Source organism: Coturnix japonica, chromosome 2 (genome assembly GCF_054131305.1).
Source record: "Coturnix japonica strain WE chromosome 2, WE-NBRP24, whole genome shotgun sequence".
In the NCBI taxonomy this organism is placed as follows: Eukaryota; Metazoa; Chordata; class Aves; order Galliformes; family Phasianidae; genus Coturnix; species Coturnix japonica.
In genome coordinates this window covers 90,717,275-90,724,922 of record NC_140664.1, presented here as the reverse complement: position 1 = coordinate 90,724,922, position 7,648 = coordinate 90,717,275, and the positions used below count along the sequence as shown (strand labels likewise).

The 7,648-nt window shown below is 34.2% G+C and overlaps 1 long non-coding RNA gene across 9 annotated transcripts in view; it reads left to right on the top strand.

Moving 5' to 3' along the window:
* Positions 1–7,648, top strand: part of LOC107309477 (uncharacterized) — a 111,821-nt gene that overhangs the window by 2,583 nt on the left and 101,590 nt on the right. The gene's annotated exons all lie outside the window — the stretch shown is intronic.

The following is a 7,648-nucleotide window of genomic DNA, read 5'->3' as shown; positions in this document are numbered from 1 at the left end:
TGCACTAAGCTGGCAACAAATACCTTCACAAGGCAGAGACAAAGATGTATGTGAAAAGAATGCATGTTAATAATTCAGACTGCCAAACAGTTGATTTTAACTGCTAATCATAAAGGGGGGCAGGGAGGGAAGGGAACCAAATTAAAAATAATTTCATCCACACGGGCAGTTTATTTTTCTATTGGATGAAGAACTGGGCAGGTTCTGTCATTTCTAGCAATAGGAGTGCAGTAGTTCCACAATGCTATGAGATGCAACTTTTTTCTTACTTACTGCAACCTTCCAGGTGATTACATGCATACATGACATTTTACATAGCTACGAAGAACTCTTTTACCTAAATAATGCTATCTAAATGGAAAAGAATCCTGTCTGCATTTTAACATTTATCTGTTTTATAATGTCATGGTTCCCACTGTTCTCATCATTATTTCATAGGAAAAAAAGAAAGACATTTTCCCTTGGTAATGGTCCATTCCACTGATGACATACAATAATCATAGCAATATTTCTGAGTTAGAAATGACTGCAGTAAATCAAGTATGATTTAAATGATTAAAATAATCTTCTAAATAGAAAAACAATTATGTTGCATTAGAGGTTTTCTGTTACCACAGTTCTAATTGCCTGAAAGGAGATCCTGATGGATGTATTCGTAACCAAATAAAACCTCCAAAAGAAAAGTAGAAGTCTCTAAAGAAGCTGAATTATCTGAAGTAGCCAATGACTTTGAGCTATTCAATTATTAGATAAACGCTATTGGGATCTTTACAGGTTCAGATGGTGAGTGTTTTCAATAACTTTTTTAAAAGAAATCAGATCCTTTCCAGATGGCAACCAAAATTCTAAGTCATTCTTGAAAATGAAGGCTGATTATAGGATTCAGCTCAAACCCATGTACGTCATCAGTAATCAGTTGAAATTACAAATTAGAGACATATTATAAGCAGCCAACTTCAATGTAAATTAGACAAGAGGAAAGAAACTCTAAGAAGCATCACCTGGTTTAAAAGGAAAGAAGAAAACAAAAATAGATCCCTTTTCCTTTCTTTGGATTTTTGATTATTCCGAATTGAAATATTTGATAGGTAAATTAAATGTTATCAATTTTATATTTAGAAAAATATAATCCTCCAAAATTCCTTGTAATCAAGGAAACTAACTGAATCTTAAAATAATGACGCAAGGAGATACAAAATGATAAATATAGATAATAATATAAGAATACAGATTTTGTATTTATTAGAAGACTGATCTAATGGCAGACTCCTAAAACTTTGCTAAGTGATATTTATTTCTGTTTTATTTATTTGCTGCATCAGGCTATATACTTTTCTCAAATATTAAAACCAGAGTTACAGAAAAGATCCTCCTTGTGCACTGTTGAATGTGTTTTGCCTGTGATCAAGCACCCTGGATAAATCTGAGCAGTGAATGTCTATCATAACTTGAGGTGAAATCTATCTTTGCTGCTGTAGAAAGGGTTTTCATGAGGAATATCGCACATGAGGAATATTGATTGTACTTTATTATATGAATTGTACAGTTTATGCGAGGTATTTACTACCTCTTTTTTCCCCCTTTTCAGTGATTCTAATAGATGAATCATGACTGGAAATTTTCCTCAGGTCATAGTCAAAATACTCTATGCATAAGGGAATTACTTTTGAAATTTGCCAAAGAAATTTAGTGGAAGACACTTATGCTGCTTTGGACCAGAAATGCTTATCTTATTAAAATCACAGTAAAAGTTTCTGATGAAGTCCCCCTTCAGAATCATAAAAGAACATGCAGGTTCATCACTGCTCAATTTACAATCCCCATGACTACATATCTCTTTCACCTACTGAGGAAAAAAAAAAAAATGACTAGTGAAATTCTGGTGGTAAGCTCAATAAAGGTGAGAAATAGAAGATGCTGCATGAGCAGTGAACAATAATTTTGGAGTGCTTTGGTCCCATGAAGACTTTGTACATGCACTGGTATATACTCCTTTGTCCTGCAGGGAGATGGTCAGCTGGCATCTCTGTGCATGAAGCGATGTCTGAGTGCTGCTACCCAGAAATGTCAGTCAAAATGATGAAAACAAGAAAGGAAGGTTACTTGGAGCACAGTTTAAAATAAATAAATAAATAAAATTGGTGACACCGTCCCATTTGGAAAACTGTCTATGTGTTCATATTTCTGAATTTGAGTTCTCTATTAAAAAGAAAGAATTTTATACACATTCCTTATCTTATTCACAATATCTCTCTGGATCTGAAAGAAATTGCTTATGAACCTAAAAAAGCTGTGAAATAGCAAAGGATAAAACTGCAAGGGAGTAAGAACCTAGAACAGCTATTGTGGAATAGCATCAAAATTACAAGGGATTATTTCTCTGAGACTACTCCAGAAATAGGTCAAAAATATCTTCATAAACTATGTAGTCAAAAGGGTCTTTTGTGAAACTCGTATTGAAAATCTATTGTACTAGAAGTTAATAACACAGAATGTTAAGCAATAGAATATTATGCAATGTTTTCTCTATGTAAGAAGATAGAAGAAGTTATTTCTGCACAGAGAATCATTTCAGATGAAAGAGAGTCTTACTTCTGTTCTGTTAAATGTATCTTATCCCTTAAATGACTGAGAAGAAAATTATATGAACATCAAGGTGTTACTAACTGAAATCTTCTTTAAGTCAGTCAGCTTCAAGCTCATTGTCTCATGGAGCTTTTATTGATTAGTGAGTTATTTTTCCTCTCTAGCATTTTTTAGTTTTCATTCTGTTAGATGTGTTTGGACCACTGGATGATTCTAGACCAAGTTGACTGATAGAATGAAGTTCAAAGGGCTCCACTTTCTTTCATGTAGTTCCATGATGGCTACATTAGATAATTGTCTGGGATCACTGGCATGGACGCATGTTTTCTTGAAAAAGGAAATTTAAACGTATTCAGATACCTTCTGTTTTCATAATAAAGTGAATTTAAGTAGTATTACAGTATGTGGCAGCTGTATGACATGTTCATACTTTCTCATAACTTCGTGAAAGCAAATTCATTGTACTTGCTAGTCGTGTCTTGTATGAGACAAATAATCTTTTCCAATACAGATGAATAACCCAGGATTTCAATTACATTGGTAGCTTGATGCCAAGAAAACTTCTATAAGTAAAATTAGCCTTTAGGATTAGGTTTCTAACAGAGTTTTATTGTCTGCATAACTGGTCTAAGAGCTGTTGTCCATAGAGATTTGAGCAAAGCTTATATCTTCCTCTGTTCCACTGCACTTTTTCTATATCATAGAAATTCAGAGCTTGAATCATTTTTCAGCAAGAACATAAGTTGTATTCATTTTGAGGGATACTTACCACTTGTTTATGAGTAGCAAAGTATTGCTCCGTTTTTATTTATTTGTTTGTTTGTTTGTTTGTTTGTTTATGGTTAGCTGCCAAGGCAGGCCAGAGAATATCCTTGGTCATAATTACTACAAGATTTTTGTTCTTATAGCAGCTGGTCTGATCAGACATGACAGATGCACTCACAAAAACAGCAGCAGTTTCTGTCCCACAGTAGGGATGTATGAAGACACTGGTAAGACTGACCTAATCTTTTGAGGGGATGCAGGATTCCTGAGTAATCAAACTTAAGCATTTATAATCACAGCTATGTGTACCCATTGCTGTGAATAGCTTTATATATTCAAGTGAATTTGACAAACTTAAATGTAAGAGATTTTAAGCCTGTATTCATATATACTCTAAAACACTGAAACAGAAAGGAATCTTCTGATATTTTCTTTTCTTTCCTTTGTTAGTGATTTTTCAAGGATTGGCTTACTATTTCAACAGGAAGTCTGCATTTTCTGAATAAATATCTGATTTATAAGCAAAAAAATAAGTTTGGATTCTTTACCAAGGATTATAATTTGGCTTTCTTAAACTAAATACTCCTATAAGCTTCTTCTAGCATATCACCATTCTGTCTTTGCAATAGTACCTCTTGTATCAGAATATTTTTGATAGTTAATCAAAATATATAGACATTCATGACCAAGTTTGATTAATTATGTTCTTTTAGTTTTAGCAGATACAGTACAAATGTAGTTTAAAAAAGAAAAAAAAGAGAAAAGAAAAAGTTATTTTGATAACAATTCTGAATAAATATGTGGAAGACTTCCTTTCAAACTTAAGAGTATCAGTGAAACTTCTTATGCAGTTATGCATCTATGCAGTCTAAGATTGAATAACGAGCAAAAAATTACCAATATTGAGACCAGCTAGGATTGTGCCTATTCTCAGAGTGTTTGTAATCCTTGAAAATAGAGTAAAACTTAGTAAAGCTTTACATTTTATGTATTTCTGTGTCAACATTTCTCTTATAGCTGTATATGTACACATGATACCATAGGAACTGCAACACGGCTGATAGATATTTCACAGTGCACGGACACCATAACCTCAATCATAACTGAGAAGTATGAAAATATAAGCAAAATTAGTAGCATTTAGTACACTTAGCTGACTAAGCATGTAAATGGCATCCATACAGCATGAGCAGACAAACAAAGGGACTAGGTACACAAAATAAACTCATTTGAATCTGGAGGAACAGGAAAAACAAGAACAAAGAAAGAGGTGACAAGGAGCTGGAACAGCAGTGAAGGGGTTGAAAGTTAAAAAATAGTATATTTATCTATTATATTAATTCATTCCTTCATTCACAGTTATGAGCAAGCTCTACTTCAGGTGAATACATGTTTCTAACCCAAACTCATACTTCTCTCAATAGACAAGATTGTACTACATTATGGATGTCTTCCTGCTTACTCATGAGAACAAAAGGATAACATTGTATGTGGTACTTGTACCTTATTTCTTGCAAGAACTGGAAGAGGAAAGAATGCCTTTCTCTCAAAGTACCTAAGTTCTTTCTCTCAAAGTACCTAACTCTGCTTAGAGTAGCAGAGTTCAACTCTGACTTCTCCAGAGTTCTTGTGTAATATTTACCTTACACAAAATATTTCACACAGTCAGTAACTGCTTTTCATTTCTGAATGCTCAGCTTGAGATTCTGGGAACTAAGATGAGGAAGCACTGAGTAGCCACAGCTGCAATTAGAGTGAATGAGTGCTGTGCTTCAGTATGCAAATTGTTATGAGATGTGTCACACATTAAAAAAAAAAAAGCCAAACCAACAGGACTCAGGGCTGAAGTAGCTCAGAGTTGACTGTTGCCTGTATATATGTGCTGCCTGTTTGTGAAGTGGGATAAGTTACCCTGTCACTTCAAAGAGGTTTTGCTAAGACAAATTAACCTTCTTGAAGCTCACAGAGCTTCATGTAATGTGCACTGTAGGGAAGACCATAAGGAAATGAATAATTCTGTATTCAGCTCAATTTGAATAGTGTGAATGAGCGAGGCCTAGGGACACAGTAAAAATAACCAAAATATCAAAGACTTCATCATTACTCAAATTCAATTCTTCATATATGCAGAATGATGCAAGGGAAGGAGCTAGATAAAATCCCCACATCATGATACATTTAAAGAATGCACGATGCTGCATATTAACGGAGACAAGGCTTATTCTTGTTTTGTTAAGACAGTAAACTATTTTTAGAGCTGCCTATACCTTGGGATTATGAAAAACATGCAAAGTTCAACATTCAGTGCAAAAGTCTTGATGCTGTATTTCTTTTGTTATGTACCTCCTCTCTCTCTCTCTCTCTCTCTCTCTTGTTTGTTTTATTTTATTTTATTTTATTTCTTCCTCTCTTCTTAATCTTTTTATTTTTTTTTTCTTCCTTTATTTCCTATTTGATTCATAACTGGAATAGTTTAGAAGTATATTTACAATATGATGTATACGCATACCTATGGCATAAGTAAATCTTGAAAAGACTTCCTGAATCATATAGAATTTTAGCATGACCAAAACCAAGAAGCAGAAATTTTGTTGTTGGCTTTTATAACATCTTAACCATGGACAGCCACTCCTCATCTTGGTCTATAGACCCTTCACCACTTCAGAGCCCTGGTTTGCACTCTCTGTTGGTTGCACATTCTAATATTTTTGATGTCCAAAACTGCAGACAATACTCAAGCTTAGCCCATACCAGCACAAAGTAGAGTGGGATAATCCCTTCCTTCTTTTAGATGGTAGTGCTATTCTTGATGTGCAGTTGGCCCTTTTGGCTGCCAATGTACATTGTTAACTCGCATTCAGTTCGTCTTAACAATTATCCCCAGATTTCTTTGCAGGGGGCTGCTCTCCACTCTTCTGTCCCCCAGTTTCTACATATATCTGGTATTGCCCCATTCCAGATGCAAGTGCCCATGTTAAACTTCTTGTCACTTGTGACTGTCCAGCCCTTTAATTTGTCAAGATTTCCCACCCTCCAGGGAGTCAAGAGCTCCCCCTAATTTAATGTCATCTGCAAACTTAGTATGCATTTGAGTCCTGCATCCAGACAAAAGCTTTAAAGAGAACTCACCCTAAAATAATCCCACTACTGTCACAGGCATATTGGGTGTAACCACATATTGAAATGGCATCAAAGAAAGCAAATTAAGTGTAATATGTTATTTTTCAGGTTGGGTTTTTACAATGAATCAGTGGTACAGAGAAGCCTTAGGGGAAGAAACAACAACAGTTTTTTTCTTGAAAGATAGGCTCTTTACTTAGCACTTGAAAATTTTATTGTAGATGTTGCATGATGGACATTATCTGATCCTTTGTGTCTAAAACAAAGTCTGTTTGTCCAAATAAGCCTTCATGAACCATATCACTCATTTTTGTTAACTTGCAATTCCTTATTGCCTGTCAGTTATGTCTTATGGGTGTACACAATTTGTACAAAATTTAACTATGTTAGACTTATGAATTCCTGTATATGCTAATAGTAGCAATTCAGAAAAATCTCCGTCTGTGTCAAAATCCAGTTATGAAACAAATGTCTATATTAGGTCTTTTTTAGATTTTTGGTTTGTGTTTTTAATCTATACTGTATCTGATCCCTCTTCTGGACTCTTGTTTAGGGAAGGAAATGGTGAAGAACTATTCATATGTTTGCCTGTCATGCTGGGAAACTCAGAGAATCAGTTTAAATTGCAGATGAGGCACACTGCAAAAGGTGTCATCATTGTATTCAGATAGGTCAAGACCACTGCACAGAATTTGCAATTAGTCATCTGGAAAATTATGAAGTACTTAGGAAAGTTCTAATTTTCAGAATTCAATTTCATTTGATTCTACTAAAAACAAACAAACATACAAACAAGCACTGAAAACTTCATGTAATTTTATTTTAAAAACAACAAAGGAAATCTTTCTTAATGAAGCCATATGGTAAACTATGACTAGTTTGAAAATGAAGTGCTCTATGATTTAATAAAACTGTAAACTTCCATATGCTGATGATGACAGCACATACAAGAACTTCAAAATAGAGCAGAATGTGTCAGCAATGGATATTGCACATCTCTCTGAGATAAGCCAGCAGCAATGAAAAATACCTAATATAATGACCTTTTAACACATTAGAAATCTTTGCAGAAGAGATGTTGGAAAATACTGGAATAGCTGCAGTTATTTGTGTATTTGCATATATATATATATATATTTAACTCAGTAAGTAAATCCATTTTCATCATTTTAAGTAC